This window comes from Fundulus heteroclitus, chromosome 9, assembly GCF_011125445.2.
Source record: "Fundulus heteroclitus isolate FHET01 chromosome 9, MU-UCD_Fhet_4.1, whole genome shotgun sequence".
Classification (NCBI taxonomy): Eukaryota; Metazoa; Chordata; class Actinopteri; order Cyprinodontiformes; family Fundulidae; genus Fundulus; species Fundulus heteroclitus.
The window spans coordinates 6,241,602-6,254,992 of NC_046369.1; the positions used below are offsets into that span (position 1 = coordinate 6,241,602).

Here is a 13,391-nt window from a genome sequence, read left to right on the forward strand (position 1 = left end):
GTGGCTTGTCTGCCATGATCCGTCGGATGTTAACGTTAGTTTTGACTGTACATTTTGAGTAGCTTGTGTGTTTTTTTATTTAGCTAAATGTTTCTCTCGTTCTCAGTTTGTCACAGCAGTCGTGTGAATCGCTTGTTTGGCCATTGTTACGTTTTTCTGTCCCTCCAATCAGCCACACTCAGCTGCTACAGTTCAGGTTCTGCCTCAGCTGCAGCACATTCAATTAACCAGACTCACTTGTTCCTTGCTCCGCTAATCGCTCCTGCTAGTATCTATGCTTTCTTTTATTCATTCATCGCTGGTGTCTACTCCTCTTCCCATCATGTTTCCAATTGCTCTCGGTCCTACCTCAGGTTTTGGATCCCCTGCTGCCTTCGTTCCACCGTGTTGTGAGTTTTGGACTTTTTTTCAATTATTAGTACTTCACCTTTTACGTGATTCTGCAGGCCTCATGTTCAACGGAACATGACACGATCAATCAAGATCCCAATGAATTTTGCAGACGTCAGTGGCTTTCTGCTGTGCACTCTACTTTAACAATTGTTAACCCTTATGAACATGTAGGAGGACCGTTTTTTGTTTTAAAAATAAAGGTTCAAAGGTACATCGACTCGGTGTATCAGCAGCAGCTTGGAAGACATTCACAGAGATTCGGTTTCACTGCGGCCCTGGTCCGCCTTGGCTGTGTCGGATGCCTCTAACAAGCCACTGATTGTTGGGAACATGAGCTGTTTTTGTCGGAGGGGTTGACAGCCGCTTGACCTGCGCTGTCTGTGTTGCCACACAGTGACCTCAGAGACGGGAGGAGGAATGAAGTCTGTGAACAAAGTCGCGTAAACCTACAGAAAACAGTTTAATTTCATCTACTTGGAACTTTGACAAAACTGCGGTCCTTCGCAAAGTTTGTCTTCTCATTTTCTAAGACACAGTTGCTTCTTTGACATTTTTTTCTATTGGTAAATCCTCCATTTAAGCTTTTCATGAATTAGATGCTTAAAGTATGGAAGTAAAGCCAGTGAAATGTGACTTTTCTTGACTTAAAAAACAACAACAGATCAACAGGCATGCTGATGGCATACTGGGGAGGTCATTTATTTAACTCTGTAACTGGAGCAGAGAGAGACGCCTAAATCACGCAGGACAGCCGAACCAGGTTGGGGACCACCGGCATACGGGAAGGGTTTGAACAGAATCACAAGAACACTCAAATTTGTTTTACTAAATGCTGCATCAACATTTTCTAACCCAGCAGCTTTACTCAACTGAGACAGAAAGATGGACACCTCCGAGTCGTAGGGCTTAGTCACTGTGTGCAGTTGGTGTCCTCAGTCAGGACAGCAACTGCTGGAGGAAACCATTACAGCTGGAGCTGGAGCATGAAGCAGATAATTTATTCTAATATTGAGTTTACATAGTGTGTGCTGAGCAGCAAAACTGTCAACGCCGTTGCTTTTATTTTTTTTTTAGTTTTTTTCTAACTTCACTCAATGTTTTGAATGAGTGTTGATGTAGTAAAACCCGAGCAGAACAGAGAGACCTCTTTGCTTTTTTAAATCACACATATAGACCTAATTAGATGTATGTGCCTTGCAACACTGCAGTCTTATGAAATTAAATGCGACATTTCAGAAAGTTAAAGTTCTGCTACATCATTAGATACGTTCTACAGCACGGTGCATTTAGTATACACAGAACATGTGTTGTATACAGTCTGGAAGTGCATGATGGCTCCTGGATAAGGGTCATAATTGGCATTTAGCTATTAAATCTCCCTTTAAAAACAGCGCAAATGTGCACAAAGAAGTGTACGTGTGTTTCAATGCAAGATTATAAAATGGTAACGATTGCTGTAAAAAGAATGAATAAATCTACTTTGTTCCTGGCGAATTTCATTTTGTTGAAAAATACTAAATAGTATATAAATTAACTTTTAATCTCTAAAGGAATGGTAACGCCTGCACTCCTTGAGCTGCTTTCTCTCCTCCCAGTTTCGTACCCTCTACTTTGTTCCTTCTCGCCTGCCACGCCCCTCTCCCTGCTCCCCTCAGACTCTCTATCTAATAATCCATCCAACTATGCTGTGGAATGGAGGCCTAATGCGTTCCATCTGTGTGCGTCGTCAGCTGAGGGGCTCCAAAGGCGAGGAAGGTCTGCCACTCTTGCTTCAATCCCTCCTTTCTGCTTCAGCTCATTTCCAACAAAACTCAGACTGGTTCCACTCAGCTCCGAGATGGGGCCCCTCCTGGCCTGAGGCACATGGAGGGAGGTTGGGTGGCGCCCTGGTTTTATTCTGCATGGATGCTGAATATTTTGAGTTCGAATAATTGGAAGGATTGGTTAATTACCTGACGAGAATGATTTATTGGAAGATACTGACCTCAGCTAAACGAGGCATGATCTTCGATGTAAGTCTGCACCAAACTATTCAACAGCAACTACCACCCTATGAACTTGTAAGATGTTGAAGGCTAACTTTTGAGAAAGAGTTGAAGGAAAAAACAGCCCGTGGTGAAACTTCCCTTCCTCAGCTGGTTTTTATTGGCTTCATTTAACACTGATCTTGTGACAAACTGCTGGCTAAAAGAATTACCAACACAGTAACCTCATCAGCTGTGCATGCTTAACATCGTTGAAGTTCTCGGCAGGATCATAAATCTGCATACAGTGCAATTTCAGTTTCCCGCCCAGATAAGACTGTTTTATTTGCTTTTGTTTGTTTCTTTTTGTTGCCAGAATATATATTTCATACATTTTATGACCACATTTATCCAAATCACTCTCTTCATACCTCCCTGACATCCCATTTATCCCATTCATCTTTAAGACCTTTTTCCAACCTCCATCCTCTTCTTGACCCGTTTTTATCCTCCTTAACCCTTCTTGCCACTCTGTCTTCTCACCATTTGGTGCTATTAATTGAAACTTAATTTATAATCTGGCTATTACGAATTAACGTAACGATATTCTCAACAGAAGTGATCCAGAGTGCTTCCAAAAGTCAACTCTGCACCGACATGAAAAAATATGTCCCTCTGACACATATATCTTGATTTTGCTCCTCTGTCATCTTAAAATTTTTCAGCTCATCCAACAAATTTCCTCTAAAGATAACATTTGTTCAAAACATTATTTTCATTATTTTCAAATACAAAAAAAAAAACATGTCCAGGCCAACGTGGGCCTTTGTGAAGGAAAGAAAAACAATAATCACTTGTGATTAACTAGATTTCATGATCCATACCCCACTCTTACCTGTAGAGTCATGCAAACCTTTAAATTGGAACCTGTTGGACAACATAAAGTAGGCTTAAGGATTGCAAAAAATACACACATCAGGCTCTGATCTCAAGCAACTGAAGAACAGATGATAAACAAAGTTACTGACTTCTGTTTGTCAGGATGCCCTGAGCCAGACGGCCAGGGAAGCCAATATTCAAACCAGACATTAAATTGTTGGGCATTAAAAGGTTTGTTATGGAAAACCATGAACCTGGTGCAAGCAGGGAAACCCTTTTCAGAATGGGCAGAAACCTGGCCATTCTTGGAGCACGCTGCTTGCAGCCGGAGGTGACAAGGAAGCGATGGGCAGGGGCTAGAATCAGTTTTGTTGGACAGTTATGGGTCATAAACAGACAGACAGATCCACAGGGAGGGGCGAGGTTTGTGGCAACAGTCCAGGTTGTGTCCAAAAAACAGAAGGAGGCATAGATGCCCGACAAGGGTTAGGCAAGGTGAGGCAATCCGTGAAACTTGGTCTTGAACAGAGAATCAGGGCGAGATGAACACTGGAGATCTGCTGGCTCAAGGCTTTCAATAATCTGGCACTGTCTAGATGTCTGAGGAGAGCTTGTATGGAGCTTGAAACGGGTAAAGGAGATGATCTTGATCGCAGTGACTGAGAGGCAGTCCCGCTGCTGTGGTGAATCGTCCTAATGAGTGCGTGAAGATGAGGGATGACAGGATGCAGACAGAGCCGATCACGACACAGTAAAGGGTTACAAAGCCATTTCTAATGATTTGAGACTTTGGTGAACCCCAGTGAGCGGCACTAGCCACAAACGGGAAAAAAATATTAAATATTACCACAATAACTATCACTCAATGCAGTAATATAAAGTACTTATTAAAGAGAACACCGATTCCTCCAGGCTGTCATAAAAGAACCCAGACTGACATCTAAAGTACTGCAGGCCTTTCTTGCCCCAGTTAATGCAGTGATTGAGATTCAACAAGAGATCGGGCAAAAAATGGGATCCATGACAGAGGCAGATTTAAAGGGAGAAACTACTGATGAACTGAAGGGGCACAAACAACCTGCCTCACATGCGCCAGAAAATATCTTGCCTTTCCCAAGACTTATTATTACTTATTAAGACTTATTACTTAATATTCAGAAGACTGACCAGACAAAAGTGGTACTTACTGAATGCTCTGCGGCCCGTTGCATATGCTAAACTAGACCAATATTTCAGAAAAAAGACGAAACTAGAGATGCTCTAGCATGGTGGTAGTGTCATGGTCCAGGGCTGCTCGGCTCCTTCATGCTGTGGGTCACTTGCTATATAGTTCATGCAACCATGAATTCAACCCTCTGCCAGAAAACGATGAGATTGAAAGCCAAGCTAAAAAAATCCCTAATCTAAAAATCAAAAGAACAGAAAAACTCACTGTTAAAACTCCAAGTGATGTCATAAAAACTTTTAAACCAAAACTGATTCGAAATTCAATCCGAGACACCCGCTGAACCTTAGGAGGGCATCACACTGTTGTTTTTAGACACAAAAGCAAGATTTCAGCAAATATGCAGTAAATTGTCAAAATGTTAACCGTCTATAGCAAAAAAGTTGAGCTGGGGCTGAGTTACGCTTTAAAGTCAAGCTTGCCTGGATTATGCAGCAGGACATTGATCCAGAGTACACCAAGAAATGACTAAAAACAAGTACAGAAAACAGATTTCAGGGCTTTGCAGTGGCCTAGTCAAAGTCTGGACATAAGTTCCATATGTATGAAAGAGGGTCGTGGCCACTTATTACAAACACTTGAGAGCAGTTGTTTGGTCACATTGATTAGGAATACTTTTGTTTCACTTGATAAATGAAATCCTTTGAAAGGTGTTTTTTTTTTTTTGTTGTGTGTGTACTCGGGTTAAATTCAGCTGAAACATTCAAGTGTGATTTCTAGAAAACCAAAACAGACTGAATCTCTAAAGCGTTAAAATCACATCGATGTGTTGTCAAACTAATGTGACATTCAAATTTGTTCAAACAAAAGCAAGTCTTTTCGTCATTTTTAATGTCCACACATTTTTTATTTAATGGGTCGAATGCCGAAGAGTCTCTCATGTGTTTTAAACTAAACTGCTCACTGGATCCATACAGAATGAGGAGTTTATGAAAAGATGCAACTTGACCCAATATTCAAGCACTGCCACCAAAACCTAAATAAATTCATATTTGTGTTATGGTTCGAGTGTTAAGGAAGTGATAACAGATGGTAACTTCCCTTCTTTTCCTTCTCCCCGTTCTCTTTACATTTAGCCTAATTTTCCATCCTTTTTTCAATCATCACCTCTATCACTCCTCATTCCTTCCATATCGTTCCTGTAGGTCTGTGTCTGTACTTTGCACGCAGATTGTGAACAGGTGGACATGCGTCTCATGAACAGGAACACATTTGTGATCATTTTGTCTGTGTTTGCTGTTTGGAAGCACATTTTTTTTGGTTCTCCACAGAAGCTGCTCTTCTTCTTCTTCTTCTTCTTCTTCTTCCTTCTTTCCAGCATGGAGATGTCAAACACAACTCTGCACAAAGCCTCAGCATCACGCCTTGAATGGAGCCAGAAATAGCTCCGCGTTTGACTTGGAATCGGCTTAAGTCTTCAAAGGGGAATTTTTTTTTTGATGCAGCTAAAGGAGTGGGGAGAGGGTGGTGGGAGAGAAGGGGGTGGGGGGGGGGCAGAAGCAGAGCAGATCCAGCTGCAAAAAAAAAAAAAAAAAAAAAAGGGGCCAAAAGACTTCAAAGAGCCAAGTTTCTATGGTAACAGTGTGGTGCTGCTTTAAAACCCCACCCCACCCACACAACCTCTCTGCTTAGACATGCATTCATAAGAAACGCGTTCATAAAAACTGATGGTGGCGGAGGACCGGCGTCCATGATGGCTGCAGACTCGCCCTCTAATCACTTCTTTATCTGTCTCCTTCCGCCTCTTCTCTTTCATGGATGCTGCTGCCCTCAGTGTCCAGCAGAGATCATACTGGTGTGTTTGGATCCTGCTGCAGCTAATTAAAGCCCAATGGGGTTGGCATCAACTGCCTCAACTGTGAGATGATCGGTTTAGGCTTATCTTTCAAAGCTGGCAACGCGTTCTTGGTGTTTTTTTCCTCTTTGGATGTGTGGCGCTCGCTCCCTGTAATTATGACTTGCCATCGTTCTGTAGTCGTCTAAACTCTATTTGGTAATCAGATCCATTTCCAACTCTGTCATTTCTTCTTTCTCGTGGCAAGGCTTTGCGTTCTCGCTGCTCTTTTATTAAGTTGCATCGAATTTTTAAATACAAGCTCCTTTGAAAAGTACAAAGAGTCTGTATTTCTTGTGTGGACGTGTCACATTTTATTTCCGTGAACTGAGTCAGCTTTGATTGGTTTCTTTAGTGCTTGGTAAAATTAAAGCATCATGTTGTTGTTTTTTTTTTGTGTTTTAGCTTGGTCCTCTCTGATCCAGCAACAGCTTTCTGAACAAATTAGATTTTTCTTTTCTTTTGTAAACCCCAGTTAGCATTTAGATGTAATTAATGATTTAGTTGTCTAATATGTCTGCAGTGTAAAGAAAGGAGAGCTTTTAACTTGGATTTTAGCAAGTTGCAATGGAAAACGTGTCACCAAAAACTGATCAGTGTATCCCGTTCATTCATCGCTTAGAAAATTCACGTCCTCTCAAACTACACACAGTGCTATGAGATATGTTTGCCCCATTTTAACATTTTACCGTTTCCTGCTTTTTTTAAATCAATTTCTGTTTCAGCTAACAAATTCTAATAGACAAAGACAAACCAGGACAGATCCGAACTGCAACAAACTCCTTGATTGGGTCCCATCATGGCTGGATAAAGAGGATTCTGACTGTGGTCTCATCTTTCCTAAACACTTTCTTCCACAGGGTACACAGCGAACTGTCTCTTATGTGGCTTCTGGCAAAAATAAGTTTTTTATGTTTTTTTTTATATGTTGATGTTTTATATCTGAGTCGTGTTTTACAAAACACGTCCCATAATTTTCATTTGAAAATGGAGTAAATTTACAGTTATGTGCTGCTTTGAATTCTATCAATTTTAATTCACCTAAAAATAGAATTAAAGGTTGTGCTTGCAACATGCAAAATGTGGCATAAAAACTTTTCCAAGGCGTTGTGTCAACTGGGCAAAAAAAAAAACAAATGCAAATATATTTTTTTGAAGAGTGAAGTTTGAACATCAAGTTGCAGATTCCAGCAGTATCAAGTTACTCTGCTGTCATACTGACTTTATTATTATTATTATTATTATTATTATTATTATCATTATTAATAATAATAATAATAATAATAATAATAATAATAATAATAATAATAATAATAATAATAATAATAATAATAATAATAATAATAATAATAATAATAATACTTCATTGAGGTTTCCACATAGCCATAAGGCCTCTGTGTCCGTTTGTGACCCAGAACAAGACAATCCTTTCTGGCCTGTTGATCTGTTCTCCATTTCTGGTGAAGCGCAGCAGACTGTCATGCATTAAGCAGCAGATCTGGGTCCGGCCGGTTTGTCCCTGCAGCGTTTTCTGTCTGCAGATGGAGCACATCCCAGAGATTCTGCAGCTGAACCGCTGAAGCTGCCAGCGAGGTCACATCAGCTGGGGACTGGGAGGTTGTTTGTGTCTGGGAGGATTTCTGAGCTCGCTATCAAGTGATCCTTGAGGCGCCACAGCCATCAAGACAGAAAATCAGGTTAGTCAGCCATCCTATCTGCTTTATCGAATGCAACTGATGTCGAAAGTGGTCCACCGAGTCGCGTCAACACAATATGCCTTTTGTTCTGACTACTGTTGAAGCTATATGTTGTTTAACAAATTAAATGCCAACATTCCTGCATCTTGCTTATAGTGACACACAACAAAAGCTTGATGTGCGTAAACTAAAGAGAAATAGAGTTGTATCCTCCAAGGGGTTTGAGGCTGAGCCAGAGCTGTGGGGGCCTGCAGTGACCACAGTCATGCTATAGAGCATTCCCAATGTCGTGCCAGTGAAGAGAAATGTTTTGTAACCGGAGAGAAGCAATGAGCGGCCTTTCTCACCACTACTGCTTGAAATGTGCTGGTTTACAGTGTTGGCATGGCTGGTTTTATAGAATGGTACATCACAGGCAGAACCACAGAGTCAGAAACCAGGTCTGAGCTAAAAACAAGGTTAACAAAAGCACTGAGCAGAGGGCAACAGGGAGAAAAAAAAAGGTTTGGGAGTATAGTATAACCTATACACCAGTCAGTTACAGGTGTTCCTGAGCAAAGCCCAAGAGCTGTCGACGGATTTCAGGAACAAGGCTGTAGATCTACACTAGTGGCCCCTGTTGGCTAAATTATTGGGAAATCAGAAGAACGATAATATAAAATGACCTTTTAAATCCCTTCGGTGTGGAACTTAATGTCTTGCCTCTTTGGATTGGCGTAACTGGGGTTAGGATTTCCCCGTTTGAGCAAGGAAGAAGCATGTCGAGGCCACAGAATGAAAAACAAAAGATGTGCCAATGGCAAAAACATTATCCCAGACTTCTTTGGCAGCAGCGCCGCGGTGCTCAGACCTCCTGTCACTCTGGCATCATGGTCCAAAACGTTGCACAAAATCCTCCTCGAGCCTGCCTTGTTTCCCCAAACACAGCATAGCTGCTCTTAGGAGTAAAACTATTAACTTTAAGTTAGCTGCAATGGTGCATTTTGGTACATTGCTGACTAATTTTGTTTTAAGCTGATCACCCTTGATGTACGACACAGTTAAGTTCGGTGCACCCACCTGCTGCACAGCAGGCGTTCTGACTCTGCAGGATGAACAGAGGATGTTTAAAGCGGGCCACAACAAGGATAGATTGTCAGAATGCACTCTGAACCATGTTGTCAGTTGTTAGTGTTTTGTTTTAAAAGAGCGCAGAGCTGCAAGGTCAGACACTTCAACAGGATGCTCAGGATTCAAGCTTCAAAATATGCTTTAAGCGATCCTAACATTCACAGTAGCTGTTCGTTAATACGTTTTTTTTTTTATTCTGTCTGCAAGACATGCTCATTCTGAGTTCCATGCCCCAACATACGGTATGATCAAAAACAGTCTGTAGCTGAGGGTATGCTATTGTTTTCTGTTTTTTTTTTTTTATATCACACAATTTTATAGTTCTGGCAGTCTCTGGCAGTTCACAGTAGTTGCTGGATATAGCTATTTGCGAGGGAAAATGTTGCCTAAAGAACCGCAATGGTAAACAAGCTCAATTTTGTTGTCAGTGAATGCACGAGCATTTAAAAAAAACTACTTTAAACAAGCCAACGTCAAGCCAATTTGCCGTTTGAAAGGGTTTAACCTGCTAACGAGCTTCCTGGTGTCAGCAACAGTCCGTGTGTTTAGTTGGAATTGCAGCAGTGAGCTGTCAGTTATATTTAGCTTCGGCTTGATTATCACCAGCTGAGAAAATGCGGCAGAGGAATCGTCTCCTACCAACAGCGCTCTAACACAGCCTTTGTTGTATATGAAGAACATCAGAACCTCACAGAACACTGCTTTAAGTTAACCTTGGTTAACCACTCCCAAAAGCAGCTGCTGACAATACTGTTGGATTTTGTTTTTGACGGGAAACACTATTGGAGTCTTTGAAGCCTGATGCAAAACTCTTTGAGTTGCACAAATTTGGTCCTCATTGCATCTTACTCTAAATGTCAAAAATGCTGTGGCGTTCACTTATCAGCCTCAAATTGCTTTCTTCTCCGCTTTATCTTCCCGAACCAGGTGGCTTTATGGGTTTGTAACATAATTAAGAAAATGCAAATGAGGCGCTAATCCTGTAAGGCCAATCCTTTTTGTCTCTGTTAATGGCAGTCTATGGCTGCTTTCTTGTGAGTTGAAAAGTGAAAAAGGTATTGTTCACACCACAGACTGACAGCTATTAACGGAGCAGCTGCTCTGAAAATTATTCAAAAAGAAAAAGTAATAAAGATGTACAGTGGATCTGAAAAGAAAAGACTAAACACCATTGTTGAAATGACAGGATTTGGGGAACTGGGGGAAGACTTTGACTGTGATAAATTATTTCAAAACTTTCTTTCCACCTTCATTGTAGCATATGCCCTGAGTAAATTAACAGGGAAAAAAAAAACTGGGGGGACACACAAAATAAGCCAAAATGACCTGGCTGAATAAATATGCACACACTCAAACTAATAATTGTTGATGTAACCGTTGCACCTTTGGTTTTCTTGAGTTCAAGCCCTCCAACCATCATAACTGCATCCAATTAGCCTAAAATAAAATGTCCTCCAAATAGAATGTTCCTGATTTTATTCACCTTTCTCCAAGTAAAGTCATGGTTTGCAGAGAGGTTACAATAGATCTGAATTTAATTTTACAAAGGCATAAATCAGGAGAACTGTATCGACCAATTTCCCAATTCACAAACCCCCAGTTGATAGTGGCAGACGGCCGTTCACACTGAGGCTGGAGGATTCTTCCTTTCTGCTGCTGCTACATTCATGCTCAGAATGAGGGATTGCTGCAAAGCCATTAGTCATGTTTCCATCAACATTTTTATGCACATTTTGAAGTATTTCATCACAAAGGGTTGATGGAAATGGCAAAATTTGAATTAACTCTCTAAATTTTGCACAAAATGTTTTTTATGCTCGCTTTTTTGAAAAACAGTAAACAGTATTTGTTTTTTTTCCACCTTTTTTGAAAAACAGTAAATTCGCTAAGGATGAGATGGAAACTTTTGTCGAATAAGTTCTGACGTAGCAAACATTTACCTCACATGACTGATCCGCGGTTTCTGCTGCCGCCATCTTCCTGAATGTTCCCATAACGTTCGAAAGCAGAGCTGGAAGCAGCAACACTTACATTTGGATCAAAGAAGAGACTCAAGCATTTCTTACTCTCGTTGGTGAAAAAGAAATTGCTACACATTCATTAAAACCTCGCTCCAGATCTATGGTCTGTGTGCAAGCTCTACTTGTTGTTTATTACAGCGTAACGTCAATATATCACGCTTTGCTTTGCCTGGTTAATTTGCTAGAAACTAGTAAATGGAAACACGTCTGATGTGCGTTTTGTTTTTGGGGACATTTTGAAAGTTTGCTCAAAATTAGCATGAGAATCAGATGGAAACACGACAAACAATGCGAGCAACTGTCCACTATCGCTACATGCTTACGCAATCAGCTTAATTTCCTTGGTTGGAAAACTTTTTAACCAATTTGAATAAAAACTAAACTTGACTGCATTGCAGTTTAGAACTAAAAACTTATTTTTCTTTTTTACTCCTTGTGATATAGAATAAAACACCCCTGCCTTCTCGTTGTTTTGATATTTTAAGCATATTTACCTTTACTGATTTAATAGTCCAACAATTCTGTTGTATGACATCATGATTTTTGTTGTTTCTGGATTGCACATCTGGGTCAGTGCTGCCGTGTTTGGGTTTGTTTCTTTCCTAGACAAAGCCATTGACATAGCCAATGCTGCTGTTATTTTGCATATTGTCTGTGTTTTTTTTTTTTCTTCCAAATGGAGGTATTCCTGGAACAGTGCTGCTGCAGGTGGCCCTTCATGCTCACCCTGCCTCTGCTGGAGTCTCTCTTCGATTAAATGGGAATGGATCGCAGTTGTCGCCACTTGATGCTTGCTCAGGAGGAGAGCTCGCTTCAAAGTCAACCAAAGGCAGCAGCAGCAAAACGATGGGCTTCCTAGATGAAGAACTGTTTGCCAATTATCATCTTTAATGTATTTGAATGTATTGCAAAATAATTTGGAATAAACTGGACTGTATTAAGACTGGACCAGAATCTGATTGTATTGTATTGGACTGAATTGGATTCTATTTAACTAGAATTGAAAAGGTGTATGTATAATAAAAAAAAGAGATGTTTTCCTCGCAATAAACCAGATCAAAACCAGAGGTGGAAAGTAACTGGTTATATTTACTTAGTTGCATTTACTTTAGTAAGTTTTTGAACCAATTTTACTTTTAGAAGTAGTTTTACTGCACTGTACATTTCATTTACTTGAGTAATATTATTAAAAAAATTGGTACTCCTACTTGAGTAAAATGTCTGGACACTTTACCCACCTTGAGTAATGTGAAGAACAGACATGTTTTTACCAAAAATACACCAGAGAGACACACCTATGTTTTTAGTTTTTTTTAAGTGACACTTCTTGTTTGTTGTTTCAATGTTATTTTCTCTCTGGTGAGATCATTGAGCCATTTGGAGGTCAAGTAAACATACAATAAACAGTAGATATGAGGTACTTTGCATTGTTCTAACACACACTATATATAAATTAAATCCAGTAAAGTCTTGGTATCATTGGTGTTATGTTTGGGGAAAAAACTCAAAAGTGTTTCTCCTGTCTGAATGTATTATTTTGTAAATGTTATTTTTTGAATGTTTTGTTTGAGTCTTGTTTTGTTTGAAATACCAGAAACTGTACTTTACATTTTCACCTGTCCAGTGTTGTATAGTAACGAAGTAAAAATACTTTACTACTGTACTTAAGTATATTTTGGAGTACTTTATACTTTTCTCAAGTATACATTTTTTTGATAACTTTTACTTTTACTTCACTATATTTTGGAACTTAATTGCAAACTTTTACTCCAATACATTTTCAATCTGTGGTTTAGTTGCTCGTTACAAAAAGAGAGAGAGAGACTCACACACGCAAGTGTTTTGACCCCATCTATTGATTGACTGCGACAAAGTCGGGACTTGCCTGGGCTTGTTCATCACCACCAACAGGATAAGAAGCTTACAAAAAGGTTGTATTTTCTGTCTAAACTTGGTCTAAATTTCTCCTGCACTTGGTTGTTTATATTATTTTAAGTGAATTTGACTTTCAAAGTTGACCAAAATCTAAAAAATGTCATTCAAACTGCATTTGCTTTGTTTTACTTATTACTTATACTTTTTATTACATTACTTGAGTACATCTATTTTTACAGTAATTTTCATACTTGAGTAAAAGTCTTAAAGTATCTGAAATGTCTTGTACTTAAGTAACATTTCAGTCAGTGACTTGGACTTTTTACTAAAGTCATATTTTGGAGAGGTACCTATACTTTTACTTGACTCCGAGATTTCAGTACTTTATACAAC

The 13,391-nt window shown here is 39.8% G+C and overlaps 1 long non-coding RNA gene across 1 annotated transcript; it reads left to right on the top strand.

Moving 5' to 3' along the window:
* Window positions 1–326: 326 nt before the first annotated feature.
* On the top strand, window positions 327–12,089 carry LOC110369492. The gene is made up of 3 exons (XR_002429109.2): window positions 327–389; window positions 7,837–7,992; window positions 11,806–12,089. It is a non-coding gene; the product is annotated as an uncharacterized LOC110369492 (long non-coding RNA).
* Window positions 12,090–13,391: the final 1,302 nt, after the last annotated feature.